Below are 15,627 nucleotides of genomic sequence, written 5' to 3' on the forward strand. Positions count from 1 at the left end.
CTCGTGTGTGGAACTTTGTTAGGGCAGCCCCAAGAAATGAATCCACACAGGGACTCACCTGAGTCCTTCCCCAGGATGAACTGCAGGCTCCACTTAGTCTGATCCCGAGTGTGGGCGTGCCTGTCAGGGAGAGACAGGCTCCACAAGGCTGTGACCAAGCTGGACGGGCACTGCTGAGCTTGCCTCCGCGGATGCCCACAGCTTCCTGAAGCCTAGGCTCTCCACCTGCCACCCTCCTGCACACAGGGTCCACCAGCCTCACCTGCCATGCCTGACCCGCCATGCCTGACCCGCACCCACCAGGCTTGCGGACCCCACCTCCTGGCCTTGCGTTCACCCCTCTGGCCTGCCCTTCCTTGGCTCAGGCCACATCCACCACGGCGCAGCGGCGAGGTTGGTTCCCTGTCCAAGTGGATGGGGTGCGGTGCCTGCTTTCCCTTCCTGCCCTGGGCCCCCAACACTGGACCTGTCATGCACTTGCCCCATCCTGGTACCTGCAGTCACCTCCACATGGAAACCAAATGCTCCCTCATCCTTTGAGGACGGAACCACCTAGAACCTTGCCCTCTTCTCTGAAATCTCCAAGTCAATGGCACAGTTCTGCCACCAGCATCACCTCATGTGTCCCTGGCACTCCCCACGGGTCCAAGTCCCACTGAATCTCCAAGGCCCAGGTGGGCACCTGGCCCATGGCAGGACCCGAGAGAAGGACAGACAGACAGACAGATGAGTTTACTGTCATGTCCATACATGAGGCCAGACCCCAGTGAGGTTGTAACTAGTACACCCTTCAGAGCTCAGAGTGAAAAAATTGTGACTTAGCGCTAATTGGACTCTCAATGAGAGAGGTTTTCAAAGAACTGGAGTGCAGCACGGCCGCAGCTGAGGTCCTTCCTCACCCCTGGACCTCTGCCCAGTGAGACAAGCCGCCGGCCAGCCCTGGGCACGCACGCGAGGCTGCCCGCTGCAAAACAGACAAAGGCTGGTGCATTGGAGACAGCAGTGTTCCCAGAAGACGCAGCGTGATCGGGGCTCAGAGGCCCCAGGGGCTACACAGAGCAGTGCAGGGTGGAGGCAGAGATGGTCAGACCACTGCTGTGTGCGAAGGACAAAGGGAATTAAGAAAAGCGCAGACAAGAGCCCTGTAGGCACGGCTGCCTGCATGGTACCTGGGCTTCAGAGGGCAAGGCCAAGCTGTCGGTGGATGCTTGGCCCTCAAGCTCTGTCCTCAGAGGAAAGCTGCAATGTTCTCACATCTCCGGATGCCCCACTGGGCCTTCCTCTCTCAGGCCTGGTGTCTCTGTCCCCGGGAAAGGTTCTTGAGATGGGCATAGGAGTCGGGACTGCCCGGGGGCCTCCACACCTGGGAGAGGGTTGCCCTAGGCGGAGCTCTGGCCTGGCCAGGCAGGGGCAGCACACTGGCTGGAGGGAGGAGGCCAGGGCGGGCTTCCAGGCCGAGGGTGGTGACGGTGAGGTGGGGCTGGGGACAGTGAGGTGAGGCGAGGCGAGGTGGGTCTGGGGGAAGCCACGGCTGGCATTGCTGCTCGCCTGGAGCCACTCTCCAGTCTCAAACCACAAGCAGCAGAAGCGGCTCAGGATTCACACTTCAATTCTTCACAAACACTGATGAGTTTCCACCTTTTAATCACTTGAGAAAAAATTCTCCAGAGTCCTGATGTGTGGGGTGGGCCGGGTCCACCACCCCAAGTTCCTGGCTCCCACCCGAGGCTGAGGCCCACCTCCTCCCCGCCCTGCCTCGCCTCTCCTGGCCTGAAGGGGTTCACTGTCCCCCACCGCAGCCAGCCTGGGCACCCTATGCCCCAGCCCTGCAGGGTCCCAAGAGGGGCGGCAGTCCTGCCCCACCCAGCGGCTCCCACCCGAAGGCCGCTCGGTGGATGCCTCCATTCTTGGCAGGCAGAATAGAGCCGTGGTCAGTGTGCAGGCTTTGGTGGGAACAGGCCTGGCTCAATCCCCTCCTCCTGGCCTGTGGCCCACTCTGAGCCTCAGTTTCCTCACTTGAGCAGTGGAGGTGGGGCAGCTGGCTGCTGAGCTTGCTCTGGCGTCAAGGGAAGGGAGGAACCACCCCGATCAGCATCCAGCCGGGCTTTCCCTTAGTGCCTGCGGGGCCTGGCCTCCAGAACACGTGTCTCCCCCCAGCCCTCGGCACAGACAGAGCCACATTCCCAGTGCCACACCCCTTCCCTCTCGCACCTTGGCAGCAGCGGTGCCCTCCACCTGGAACGCCACCCTCTCCTCCTCTGCTCTGCCCTTGCCCCTTGGCCCCTCATCTAGACCACACTCCCCTGGGCTGGACCCCAATCCGCAGGCCCTGGCCCTTCTCCCACACAGGCTCAGTCCACGGCAGGGCCCCCACTCCTCAGAGAGGCAGCCCCCACCCGGCACCCCCCGACGCTGTGGCATTTTCAGCGTGTCTGTTGGCTATCTGCCCCTCCTCTGACACCAGTTCTGTGGGGACAGATTTCTGCATGTCCGTCCCCCATGTCCTTGGCGCCTGAACAGTGCCCAGCGTGACATTGGCACCAGGTGCCTCCTGCAGCATGAATAGACCTCATCCACACCTCAGCTGGCTGGAACCCCTACTCTCCGTGGGGGCTAGCTCACGGGCTCATGTGCTGAATTACACCATCTAGCCAGCCCCAGGCACCCCACTTCTTCCATTTCGGGGGACACCTGGCTGCAGGAGGGGGGCACTCCAGGGGCTCTGCACCCACCAAGCACCGCCTGAGCCTCCAGGGTGACCTCCCAGCCCCAGCATCCTCATCGACAGGCAAGGGCAGCAGCAGTCACCGAGCAGATCAGCTGTGGCCGGGACACTCCACGCCCACACCAGCCTGGCTGCTGACCCTCCGGGCCCGGGGGGTGTGCTTAGGTGCGAAATCTGCCGGGCACCTTCCTCATCTAGAGGAAGCAGAAGCAGAGGGCTCCCGCCAACCAGACCCTCCTGGGATGCATGGGACGCCTGGGCCACGGGCACAGTGGGTGTGAAGGTTGGGGGTGTTTCCCTGCCCAGTCACCTCTTGTGATAGGAGGGCTGGGCCGCTGGACCAAGGGAGGGGCAGGGAGCCCCCAAGGAAAAGTCCACTGTGTTCTGAGTGCACCAGCTCCGTGCCCGCTCATGCGCCAGCTCCGTGCCCGCTCATGTGCCAGCTCCGTGCCCGCTCCATCACCATTGCTCGTTTTGTTCTCCTGATTAGGACCTCGAAGCTGAGTGAGCTGCAACGCTTGGCTACCCAGCCAGCATGGCAAGTGTCACCCAGAGCCTGGGACCACCTGGCCCACCCCTACCACACAACCTGAGGGTGCCCCGAAAGCCTTATGGCCCTGGCAGGGCCCCTACCAGGCATTTCCTGCTGAGCCTGGCTCTGGGGTGGGTAAGGAGAGGAGAAGCCCCAGGCCCACTCTCAGAAGGAAGCCCACCAACCTCAAGGACAGTGGGGGTGGGCCCCGGCCTCTGTGGAGGGGGCAGGGCTCTGGGCAGGAGGCCAGGGGACTCAGGGTGGGCCACGCCATGTGGGGTACAGGGAGGAAGCTACTGCAGGGCCCAGCTCAGCAGGACAGGAAGGCCTGGGGAAGCAGGGGCTCCAGCCCACCCTTGAGGAGTTAGGAGCTGCTTCTGTTTTAAACTGATCCCAAGAGCCCCTGGGGAGGCTAGTTGGGAAGCTCTCCCAGGCCACAGCCCCCTTTTGGGTCCCGCTCGATGCTGCTGGTTCCCTTGAAGAAAGAGTGGTCTGGTGCTCACCTGAGAGAAAACTCTGGCAAAGAAGCAGAGCCCCAGTCCTCAGTTTCCCCAGGAGTAATTGGGGCAGTCCCAGGAGCCTTAGTGCTGAGGCTGTACAGAGGGCGGGGTCCACGCATCCGCAGAGACTCGGATGAGGAACAGGAGCAGGCGGTGCTGGGACAGAAGGAGACCCCCAGAGATTTGCAGTGAAACCCACCAGGCAGCCGAGGAAACCGAGAGCGGGAAACGAGGCCAGGGAATGGTGGAAGGTAGCCCACCTGTTCATTGGGCTGGGCCGGAGTCATGGTGAGGCTGGTCCGCCGGACCCTGTCTCTCTTGCACAGTGTCACTCCACTCGGCCTGAAGTCTCGTGGTATCGGGCACAGGGGAGGCACGCAGGCACTGCGCCTACAGGCAAATGCCACACCCTGCACCCAGGATCCAAGCTACTGTCACCCTCTGTCTGGGCTCCCAATCTCTTGGGGAGGCAGCCACCTCTGACTCACATCCTTGTGACATCTGTTCCACCCCGACACGTTGACACATCTGCCAGCGCCCTGGGAGCCATCTTCCACGTGAGTTAGCCAAGCATGGGATTACATAGGGTGTCTCAGACAGAGCACAGCTTGTACAAAGGCCCTGGGGTTGCAGGTTAGAGAAGGCACCCACCTTCTGACATGAGAGACAGAGGTGGGTCCTAGTTAGAACCACCAGTCCACGCCACATGCCCAGGTGAGGCAGACAGCATCTCAGACCTTCCCTAGGATGAGCTCCTGGGCACCCTTCACGCCTGGGCTCCAGTCCCAGCCTTGCTCCCTTAAGCTGGAGACTAGGGGCAAGTCACTTCACTCCATGAGCCTTGCTCCCTCCTCCCCCTCTGTGCTTATTAGCAAGAGTACTCTGAGGACCAAACCAGACCATTCCCAAGCACTCTGCCATAGGCACTTGGCCTAGCACTGGGTCCCTAGGCCCTGGAAGTGGAGAGCACCCTGCTTATCCCAGATCCCAGCACCAGGGCCAGGTAACAAAGGAACAGAGTGGAGATGCCGAGGCCATGGGGCTCCTGCTGGCGTGGGATGCAGTAGGGGTGCCAGTCAGAGAAACCCAGCCCCATTGCTCCCACCCAGAGCCAACGGGAGAGGTCAGGAGCCACCACAATGGGCACCCTGTGCAGGCAGCTGTGTAAGCCCTACAGGGTAGGCCTGGGGACCGTATAGCAGTAAGTGGCCTGAGCGTCCTGCATCATCTGTCCCTTTTACTCATCACTGTGGTACTTTTTGTACCATGGCGGTCTTGGTGGCCTCCCTTGGACCGCACAAAACCATGAAGCTAGGCTGGGCGCGGTGGCTCACACCTGTAATCCCAGCACTTTGGGAGGCCGAGGCAGGTGGATCACGAGGTCAAGAGATCGAGACCATCCTGGCCAACACGGTGAAACTCCGTCTCTACTAAATATACAAAAAATTAGCCAGGCATGGTGGCAGGTGCCTGTAGTCCCAGCTACTCGGGAGACTGAGGCAGGAGAATGGCGTGAACCCGGGAGGCAGAGCTTGCAGTGAGCCAAGATCACGCCACTGTACTCCAGCCTGGGCGACAGAGCGAGACTCCATCTCAAAAAAAAAAAAAAAAAAAAAACCATGAAGCTCCTGCCACACCTCGGGCTCAGCCCAGGCAGTTTACGGCATTTTATCTGGAGAAGCTCCTGGGTCAGGGCAAAGGACGCTGGGGCCCAGGCGTAGCCCCCATCACAGCTCCTCTGTGCACCACTGGGGGTCCTTGGGCCCCTCGCTTACCCAGGAACCCCGTCACCATCTGTCAGCAGGTGCCACAGGCTGGGACCCACCAAGGCTGAGTCAGCACAACAGGGTCCCTTCCCTCTGTCCACTCATTTCAGCACTTGAGGTTAGGTCTTTCTGCTGTCTTAATGCATTTGCTGTGATCCCTTTTCCCTAACGTTATGTGTGTGTGTGTATATATATGTGTGTGTGTGTGTGTGTGTATGTATATATGTGTGTATATACACACACACATATATACATACATACACACACGCACATATATATATATATATATATATATATTTTTTTTTTTTTTTTTTTTTTGAGACAGAGTCTCACTTTGGTGTCCAGGCTAGAATGCAGTGGCACGATCTTGGCTCATTGCAACCTCTGTCTCCTCAGTTCAAGCACTTCCCCTGCCTCAGCCTCCTATAGCTGGGATTACAGGCTTATACCACCACACCCAGCTAATTTTGTGTTTTTAGTAAGACAGGGTTTCACTATGTTGGCCAGACTGGTCTTGAACTCCTGACCTCAGGTGATCCGCCCGCCTCGGCCTCCCAAAGTGCTGGGATTACAAGTGTGAGCCACTGCGCCCAGCCCCTTTGTTTTGAGATCGGGTCTCACTTTGTCACCCAGGCTGGAGTGCAGTGACACAATCTTTGCTCGCTCCAACCTCTGCCTTCCAGGTTCAAGCGATTCTCATGTCTCAGCCTCCCAAGTAGCTGGGATTACAAGCATGCGCCAACATGCCTGGCTCATTTTTGTATTTTTAGTAGAGCCGGGGTTTCACCATGGTGGTCAGGCTTGTCTTGAACTCCTGACCTCAAGTAATCCGCCCACCTTGGCCTCCCAAAGTGCTGGGATTACAGGCATGAGCCACCATGCCTGGCTAATATTTTTAAACTGTTTTCAAACATGGGTTTTTTTCTTGGATGTTGTTTGTTTTTACTCTCTGGGTTTATTATTTTATTCCCTCGCCTTCTGCTTGTTGTCATTTTTTATTCCTTAGTAAATTTTAGGTTGGCCTCAGAAGGTTTCCTGTCTAGGCTAGGTCTTGTCCTTGCACTGGCTTCCTCCTGGGGCTACTCACAGGCCAGCACAGGTGGGCTCAAGGTGACAGGCCAGCCCCTCTGCTGGGGCTGCGACAGGCAGCGGGGTGGGAGAGCAGGCCACAGCCACTCCTAGACTGGGGTCTCTGGCCGGACAGGGGAAGGGAGATGCAGGCAGGCCCAGGAGCCAGAGGGAGGCCACAGGAAGAGGTGCTGACAGAGGGGCAAAAAGAAGGAAGAAGGAATGGGCCAGACCCCGGGTTGGGGAACCGAGAGCTGTGTGTTCCTCCTCAGCCTGGGAACCCCAGAGCCTCGGGGCCTGGGCAGGGGACGGGATGACTCATGCCCGCTGGCTCCTGTCCTCACCCTCAGCGTGGCCCAGAGGGGGCCTGGGTGACCTGAACGTTCCCAGGCCCCTCACAATGCTCCACTGTTCAGAGGCCCAGTGAGGACAAGATTCTGGCGGTGGGCCCGGGCTGCCGGGAAAGGAGCCCAGCCCCCAGCATCTCCCGCAGGCTCCCTGCGCCCCTGCAGTCTGGTCCCAGTCCTCCTCGGTCAAGACAGGCAGGGGCGGAGTCCGGATCAGGATCTCCTCCTCTCCTCCTCTCCGCCCCCAACCATGCAACTGTCCTGCCCGCTTCCCAAGCCCAGGCTGCCCACAGCCCAGCTCCTTCCTCTTCGGAGCCGGCCTGTCACAGCCCTTCTGCTGCAGCCTCAGCGGAGGTGGCTCTCAAAGACAGCTCGGCTCAGCCTCAGGGCTCAAGGCCACCCATGCTCTACCTCGCCGGACACCTCTCAGGCTGTTCCACGAGTTCCTCATGCCGTTACCCACCTGCAAACCCCTGCCTGGCCTTCTGCCCCAGGCCAGGTCACCCCAAGACACCCCCAATGCCCTTACTGCTCCCTGGGGATGGCACTCCAGGCCAGGTCCTTCCTCTAGTCAATGGCTCTAGTCAGGGCCCCCAACCACCACAGCCCTAGACCCGTGGGAGCCGAGGCCTGAGCTCTCCTGTCTGCCCAGCTTCCCTGCACCCACCCCTGGCACGGGAGCCCGAGATGGCCTCCCCAGAGCCCCCAGGCAAAGTGCCACCTGGCCCGTCATCAGCCCATGGGGGGTCACAGGACAAGCACCTCCATTTAATGCTCAGGTAGCAGTAAGACTCTGGAGGCAGTGGGGATTCTGGAGTCAGCAGAGCCTCTAAGCAAGCCTGCCGGTGTCTGCCCCTAAGGCCTCCTCCTGGCTGGGGAGCAGCCACAGGGCAGGCTCAGGCAGCTCAGGCAGGCGCAGGCTGCACCAGGCAGGGAGGTGGCACAGCCCGGTGGACACTCTGGGGACACAGCCTCAGGAGTGACTTTCGGATGCCCTTTCCCTCCCCAGGGAGGCAGCTCTGGACCATGCCACTGTCTGCCAGAAAAACCAGCCGAGGAGGAGGGAGACTGAGCCGGGGATAGTCAGTACCACCAGGGCCAATGCCACCCCAATCTCACCAGTCTGCTTCTCCCTCCCCTTTCATCCCCAGTAGCCCCTGTGCAGGGGTCACCGACCCCATCCTGGTCACGTCACCTCCTCCACTTCCACCCAGCTTTCCACAGCCTCCACAAACCCACTTCTCTCTGTGGCAGCCCCCATCCTTCCACTAGACCCCGCCCGAGCTTCTCATGGTCTTCTTGTGGCCACTGCTTGGAGGGTGTATGTTCGGTGGTGGTCTCCAGACCCCAGAGTAAGCTTGAAAACATAAGCCAGCCCCTGCTGGAAACCCCGCCAGGCCCTCGGGCCCCACCTCTCCAGCCCCTCTCCCTTTTCAAAACCAGGGTGTCTTTCACACAGCTCGAGCCCTCAGCCTGGCCCCTCCTCCTACTGCCCCTCAAGGAGGCCCCCCAGGGGGATCCGTGAGGCGCCCCTGGCATCTTTGGTGCTGCCTTTTCCCAGCTTCGTACTGGAAGGGCCAGGACCCTGCCTGCCGCAAGGGCGGCTCTGGGTAGGTCTTCAAGGGGGCCTGGGTGCCAAGTGGGTCCCCCCCGCTTCTCAGGACCCCAGCCCTGGAACAGCTGTCCCCTTGATGCCAGCTGGCAGGAACCCTGGCATGGGGCAAGGCCCGCTAGGTCCTCTGCAGAGGTGGGGGTTGGGGGTCCTTTCTCAATCTTCTTCCTTCCCCAGCAACTTCCTGCCCCAGAGGCAGGCACAGCTACTCCGACCACAAAACTTCACCCTCCTGGTCACATCCTCAAGAAAATGGGAAGATTGATCTCAGAGAGCCCCCGCCCCAAGTAGCGAACCTTCCTGAAGCCAGCACCCAGGACCCCAGGATGGCTCAGGGCTCAGAGGCAGCCACTGCTCCTCCCTCCACTTTACACACCCAGGGCCCCATCCCACCTCATTAGGCAGCTGCAGCCCAGGGTCTGAAGCTGAGCGAGGTCCAGTCGCGGTGAGGGTCCCGAGGGGAAGGCATTTCAGAGATTCCACCCCCAGGGTCCCGCCTGGGAGCAGCTCCTCCGGTGGGGAGGAAGGAGCCACCTGTGGCGACAGGCAGCCAGCAGGGGTACAGCAGGAACAAAGTCCTGAGGCAGGGCCGGTACGGGTGGCGGGTGGAGGCTGAGGCTGCACCCCTGAGCGCCATTAGTCCTGGTCAGCCCGGAGGCCTCAATGACCTGACGCCGGCTTTGGAGGTTCCGAGGCCCCGTGCTGCGTGCAGCTCCTGGGGGGCCACTCCCACACAACCCGCCCCAGCAGCTGGGTGGGCACCCCCTCACCCTCACGCATCCCATGAGGCTGCACTTCCTGTCCCTGCCCTGCCCAGAGAAGGTGGAGGATGCCTAGGTCACACGGCCTGGCCTGGTGGAGCCACCTGAGCCAGGCAGCACCTGTGTTCCTAGAGGTCGCAGCCTGGGAACGCCTGAGGCCACAGGAGGTGACGGCAACGGAATGTCACTTCCCCCTGCTTGGGGGATGCAGCCACATCATCTTCCCCTATGCCCTGGTCAAACTCACTCTGCTGACCACTGATCTGCCTGCGAGGCCAGGCCCCAGCACTATCTGCCCAGCCATCAGCGGACCGCCTGGGGCAGCGCCAGCCACTCGCCCCACTGGAAAGGGGCTTCCCTTTCTGGCCTCAAGTAGGAGGAGAGGAAGCAGCTGGGGTCAGGGAGGGGCGTTTCCGAGAGAGGAGATGAGTGCGGAGTTTCCTGGCCTGCCTCCTCTGGCTCTGAGCCTGGTCTCCATGCAGGGCTGTGTCCCCCCACCTGCCACTCAGGGCTTCCAGGCCAGCTTTTCTGGATCTTTCCCCATTGTCCTCCTAATGGTGAGAAATCCGGCCTTTTGCTTGGACCTGCCTCAGGTGCCAGCTCTTTGGGACCCAAAGCCCTGGTGGCACAGGGAGGCCAGGCTAACTCCAATCTTGCGCCAACACACACGTTTAGGAAGAGCAGCTACAGAGAAAGAAAGCACTTTCGTTCAGGGAGAGGACAAGGGACACCGACTCAGCTCGGCGGCTCCTTCCTCACCAGGCCTTGGTCCTCCCATCTACCGCTGCCAGGGCCACCGAGACCAGGCCCAGAAGCAGCTGGGTCCCTGCTGCCGGGTGGCAGGCAGCGGTGGCTGTCACAGCGTAGCCCGCAGGGGGAAGGGAGGAGGCTCTGATGGAAACCTGAAGAGTTTCGTGGGAGGCCAAAGCACAACAGTCTGATATTATCTGATTGGAAACTCCACCAACTGGGCGGCAGCTGCCAGGCTGACTGGCACATTAGGCTCTGATGCTCAGTAGAGAGTTAAACACGGGGGCGGGGGGAGTGACAAGCCACCTTCAAAGAGCTTGGCACAGCCTGCCCGCTGCCCGCGTCACTTCCCTGCCCAGGAGTGGGAGGCTGGGAGAGCCCACACTCCCCTCACACTTCCTCTGGGACAGGCCCACGTGGGCTCCACCAGGGCATGGGCACTCAGACGCGACCCTGTCCTTCCTGAGTTCCCAAGCAGGAGGGGCAGTCGGACAGGTCACCATGGATGGGTCAACATGCATAGACCAGGATGGGGGCTCAGGAAGGCACCCAGCTCAGGGTGGAGTTGGGGGTGGCCAGAGAGGGTACCCTGAGCACCAAGCAGGACAGACACTTATGTCTTCAGTTGAAATTGCTTCTAAGGGAGAGAGTGGCAAGGTGGGCCAGGCAGGCGAGCTGCTACCCATGGGCACCTGCCAGCAGTCCTGCCCTCTGACCTGTGGCCTGTCTGCTCTTGCAGTGCATGCCTAGCCCAGGGCCCAGTACACAGGCACCCAATGTTGCATGAGCGGGGCCCGGGGCTGGGCAGCAGCCTTCTGAAGGAGGTCCACCACTGCCCCAGAGGCAGAGACCAGGGTGGGTGGCAATGGCGCACCACTGCCCCAGACTCCCAAAGCTGAGACAAAGCCAAGGACCGCCCAGCATTCTAGGCTCCCAGACTGGCCCGTGACCACTTCCCACTTTGTCCAGGGGCAGCCAGCAGCAAGGGCCCACCCCTATGCCTGGCTCAGGACAGTGGGCAGGGCTGCAGGGGCAGCCCAGGGCATGGGGACCTGGGGCCCTCAAATGCCACAGAAGAGCATCACTAGATTACAACACCCCTGGGTCGAGGCTGAAGGAACTGCCCCAAACGGAGCTGCACATTCACACAGGGTCAAGGGCAGGGAGGCCCCAGCTTGGGCCTGGGGATCTGGCCTCCCATGAGTTAGACCTACTTTCACCCCATTTCACAAGGAGGACGCTGAAGCCCTCAGACGAAGCCTACTCTGAGCCCAGAACTCAGCTCCCCTCTGGTGCCTGAGAGAAGCTCTGTGCCGCCTCCCTCGGCCCCTGCCTCGCTGCCTCAGCCCCGTGTGCCATGGCACGCACACTGCCTTCTTGAGACTGTTGCCTGCCAGCCCGGCTGACCCTGGGGCGGGGACCTGGCCTCCCTCTGCAGGCTTGAGCAGACAGGCACCCTACACCCCACCCAGCTGCCTGGAGCAGGCTCAGCAGGAGCGCAGTAAACATCTGATTCACAAGGAAGCAGAGGGCACTTCTTGGAATCAGCTTGGCTACAGGGATGGGGGTATGGATGCCACAAGGGTGCTCTGCCAACCCCTCGGGGCTCCTCTGATCTCCCCAGGCCACTGCTCCAAGTGGCCGAGCCCACATTCTTCCCAGAGGCCAGCTGGCAAAGATGGACCAGATGTGACTGGAATCCATGAAGAAAGGGCCAGTCACCTCTGGGTGTTGGGGCCAGCAGTTCCAGCATGATCTGTGATCGGGGGCCGGGAGACCAAGCAGGGCCTGACCACTCTCATGGCCTTGGAAGTTACAGAGCCTGGGGAGAAGAGAGAAGGGTGGGGGAGGGCACCTTTCTCCCCTCCTGGGAGTCTGCACCACCTCGAGCTCCTGTCTGACCCAGGTCTCCACCCGCCCCGAACCTGGGCACATGCTTCTCTCGCATCACCCTTGAAGGATGAGTGTAGTCAGGGGCCCGGCACAGAACCCAAATCCAGCAGCGTGGCCCAGAGCCAGGGATTTCTGTCATCCCGTTTTGCAGAATAGGAAACTGAGGGTCAGGAAGTGCAACTCGCCTACAAGGCTCAGGTCTCCTGGCCCATGGCCGAGAGGCAGTCCCTTGCTCTTGGCACCATCCTGTCTGCCCTCCCATGCACAGGCCAAGGGGTGGTGAGGAGGGCTCCAGTGCCCCAGGGAGGGGGGCCAGCCAGTGAGCCCAAAATGCTCCCTACCACCCCCTCTGGGACTTAGGCAGCCCACACGTGGGACTGTCTCCAGCCCCTGGGTGTCCAGACAGGGCCACCGGAAGAATGCAGAGGCCTTCTGGGGAGGAGCCGCCTATCCTGGAGGAAGGATTCCAGGGTCTGCACGGCTCCTTCTCCTTGCCTGCCAGGCCCCTCCATACCCTCACCACACCTGGCATGCACAGGCCACTCCCGTCAAACTGGTCTGCCACCCGCCCGCCTTTGGCTCAGTCTGTCTGTACCTGCATGGCTGCCCGCCCGGCTCAGATCCCTCCTCCTGACGGCACACCCTGTATTCATTGGACCAAGGCGTGGGAGCTGCCCCACTGCGTCTGGGGTAGGACAGCTCTCACCTTGTGGCAAATTTCCCGTCTTTTCCCTGCCAGCCTGCCCTTGTCCTCACCTGCCCAGGCTGCACAGTGATGGCCAAGCCACCCGGTTATTAAAGAACTATATACTCAGCCAGGCATGGGGGCTCATGCCTGTAATCCCAGCACTTTGGGAGGCGGGCAGATCATGAGGTCAAGAGATCAAGACCGTCCTGGCCAACATGGTGAAACCCCGTCTCTACTAAAAATACAAATAAAATTAGCTGGGTGTGGTGGTGCGCGTCTGTAGTCCCAGCTACTCGGGAGGCTGAGGCAGGAGAATCACTTGAACCCGGGAGGTGGAGGTTGCAGTGAGCCGAGATCACGTCACTGCACTCCAGCCTGGGTGACAGAACAAGACTCCGCCTCAAAAAAAAAAAAAAATAGAACCATATACTCGTGCCCATGGCTTACGGAGGCCAGAGAGTGAGGAGGGCAGAGCCTGCCACACATAGTCACTGACCTGGGGTGTCCCCACAAGGGAGCTTTTGAGGACAGAACCCAGGAAGACCCAGGGGCTGCCCAACATTGGCCACTCCTGATGGACTCTGGCCTTAGCCCAATGTGGGCAGGAACCTGGGAGCCTTGCCCTTCACCCAGGCCTCTCCAGGCTAGGCCCTGTCCCCACCCAAGACAGGACATACAGCGGCCCTGAGGACCAGGGAGAGCACCCTCAGCGACCCACTGTCACTGAATACCAAGCACATGTCACCAACACCACCATTCCCCCCACGGACACTCATAGCCACCCACCAGGTACAAAGTGCTTCACAGCCCTCAGGTCATGGATGAGAAAATGGAGGCGCAGCAGGGCGAAGCCTCTGGCCATGATCACACAGCTGGAACCTGGTGGCATCTGAGTTCACACCCAAGATCCTGGCTGAGTTTGAGCCCTTCCTCCCTGCCCCTCAGGAACCAAGGCTGGCCATCTCGTCTCTCTGGGCCCCTGGACTTCCCGTCTGTGGGCCTGCTTGTGTGCATGCATCCCTTGGGGGGTGGGGAGCTCCAGCTGACTCAGCACCCTGCTTCCTCTGTCCAGAAAGGGCCGAGGCAGGCCCAGAGCCTGCCCTCCCTCTGTCTGCCTCTCCAGGCCAGCCTCCTTGGTGGGCTCCCCGATGACCCGTGAGGTCTGGGGACTCCCCGAAAGGCCAGGCCCCCTGTCAGCACCCCTCTCACCAGATGGCCCTGGCTGTCAGTTCCTAGACACCGCTGCCTATCTGTCTTCCTTCTGCCTGCCCCCTCCAGGGTGTGCCCAACGTAGGGCACAGAGCCAGGCAATGGGAGCCTGGCAGGTGGCAGGGAGAGGGTGTAGACAGAATCCTCACTCCCTTGCAGCCCTCGTCCCAGGCCTCCTGTCCTTCCAGGAGTGGAGTGCTGGGAGTGGGGCCCTGAGGCTGGGCTCCAAGAGGGCCCTTCAAGGGTGTCTACGTAAAGGAGATAGTGGACGGAATGGGAAGAACCAGGAGGGGGTGGAGCCCAGCCCCTCCTTTGGTCCCACAGGGCCTGAGCCAGTGAGGGCAGGGGCTTGCCCAGGCACATGGAGTTGGTGCAGGGCTGACCTGAACCCAGAGTCTTGCTTTGGTCAGGAGGAGGCCGTGGGCCCTGCCATCAGGCGGGTGTGGAAGGAATTCTACACATTTCATCACCAGCCCATGTCACCTGCAAGGCCACACACATGCCATCCAGGCAGGCTGTCCACCCCAGCAGCCCACACAGAGTACCTGCCCATGGCCACAGCCAATTCGAAGGACGTAAGTGTGGCCACTAGACCAGGAGGCACAGCTGTCCCCAGTGTCAACAGATGAGCAAACTGAGGCACAGAGAGGGGATAGGAGGTGCTCACGGAATGGAGCACCAGCACAAGGCTCCCACAGCAGGGCTCAGGCCCTCAATGGCCCCAGGGAGCCAAGCAGCGGGAAAGTGCTGGGCTGCAGGGAGGCCGGCACACAGGTGGAAGGAGCTGTCCCCACCCCCTAACTCCTCCAGTCCCTCTGCCATCCCTGAGATTCCCTGTTGCCCATGAGAGTCTCAGACGCCCGGCTGTCAGTCACTCACACTTCAGTGTGAATCAGCGCCAGTGGGCGGCTTCTCTTGCACTCCGTGAAGCGCGGCCGCTGCAGAGGGAAGGGAAGTTTGGATTCCGGGAAGGGCGGAGAGCGAGTGCCCGCCGCAGCCTTTGAGTCTTGCGGGGAGCGGTCGCGTAAAGGGGTCCCGCGGCGGGGCCAGAGGGGCGCGAGGGGTGCGAAACACACGCGTCGTACCGCCTCCCACCCCTGAGCCCCCGGCAAGGGACACCCGGCCCCCGCCTCGAAGCCGCGGTCCCTCGGGCAGTGCCCGCCGTACCCAGGCCCCGTGCGTCCTTTGGCAAGGACAGGAGGCCCCGGGGCCCGGGGGAGGCTGCTGCGCACCCGAGACTCCCCCGAGACCCGCCAAGACCTGCCGGGACCCCGAGACTCCCCCGAGACCTGCCAAGACCTGCCGGGACCGCGAGACTCCCCGGAGACTCCCCCCAGACCGCCAGGACCCGCCGAGCCCCTTCCAGACGCCAAGACCGCCCCCCCACCGCGAGACCCCCGAGACCCGCCGAGACCCGCCGCCGAGGCTTACCCGCCGAGCGCTCTCCTGGCCCGCGGGCCCTGGGTCGAGGCGGCGGCTCCACTCGGCCGCCAGGCGCTCCAGCCCGCGAGGCCGGCCGCCCGCAGCTCCGTCCCGCCCGCGTCCGCGCCCGCCCAGTCCGCCCTCCTCCTGGCCCCGCCCCGGGCCGGCACCGCCCCTCCCCGGCGGGTCCCGCAGTCCTGGGGGTCCGAGCTGGGCTTGGGGCGGGGCCGGGACCTCAGGTTGGGCGGGGAACTGCACGTGGCCCCCGCGGCCCCGGGAGGAGGCCCCTGGGGGGCGAAGGCTGGCGTTGTCGCGGGCTTAGACGCCGGGTCCACAGTAGGTGCTTAGGTAGCG

General features: G+C 61.7%; 1 protein-coding gene across 3 annotated transcripts in view; it reads right to left on the bottom strand.

The window, feature by feature from the left end:
• The window catches only part of SH3BP2 (SH3 domain binding protein 2), a 41,443-nt gene extending 26,031 nt beyond the window's left edge, over positions 1 to 15,412 (bottom strand). Inside the window, exon 1 of one of the 3 annotated variants that reach the window (XM_030801216.1) lies at positions 15,283 to 15,398. The gene's annotated coding sequence lies outside the window, so the exon portion shown is untranslated. Of the gene's footprint in view, positions 1 to 58; positions 133 to 15,282 lie in introns of those variants that run through there. The other 2 variants (XM_030801217.1, XM_030801218.1) reach the window with 2 other exon arrangements.
• Between the last annotated feature and the right edge of the window lie 215 nt (positions 15,413 to 15,627).

This window comes from Nomascus leucogenys, chromosome 20 (genome assembly GCF_006542625.1).
Source record: "Nomascus leucogenys isolate Asia chromosome 20, Asia_NLE_v1, whole genome shotgun sequence".
NCBI classification, from domain to species: domain Eukaryota; kingdom Metazoa; phylum Chordata; class Mammalia; order Primates; family Hylobatidae; genus Nomascus; species Nomascus leucogenys.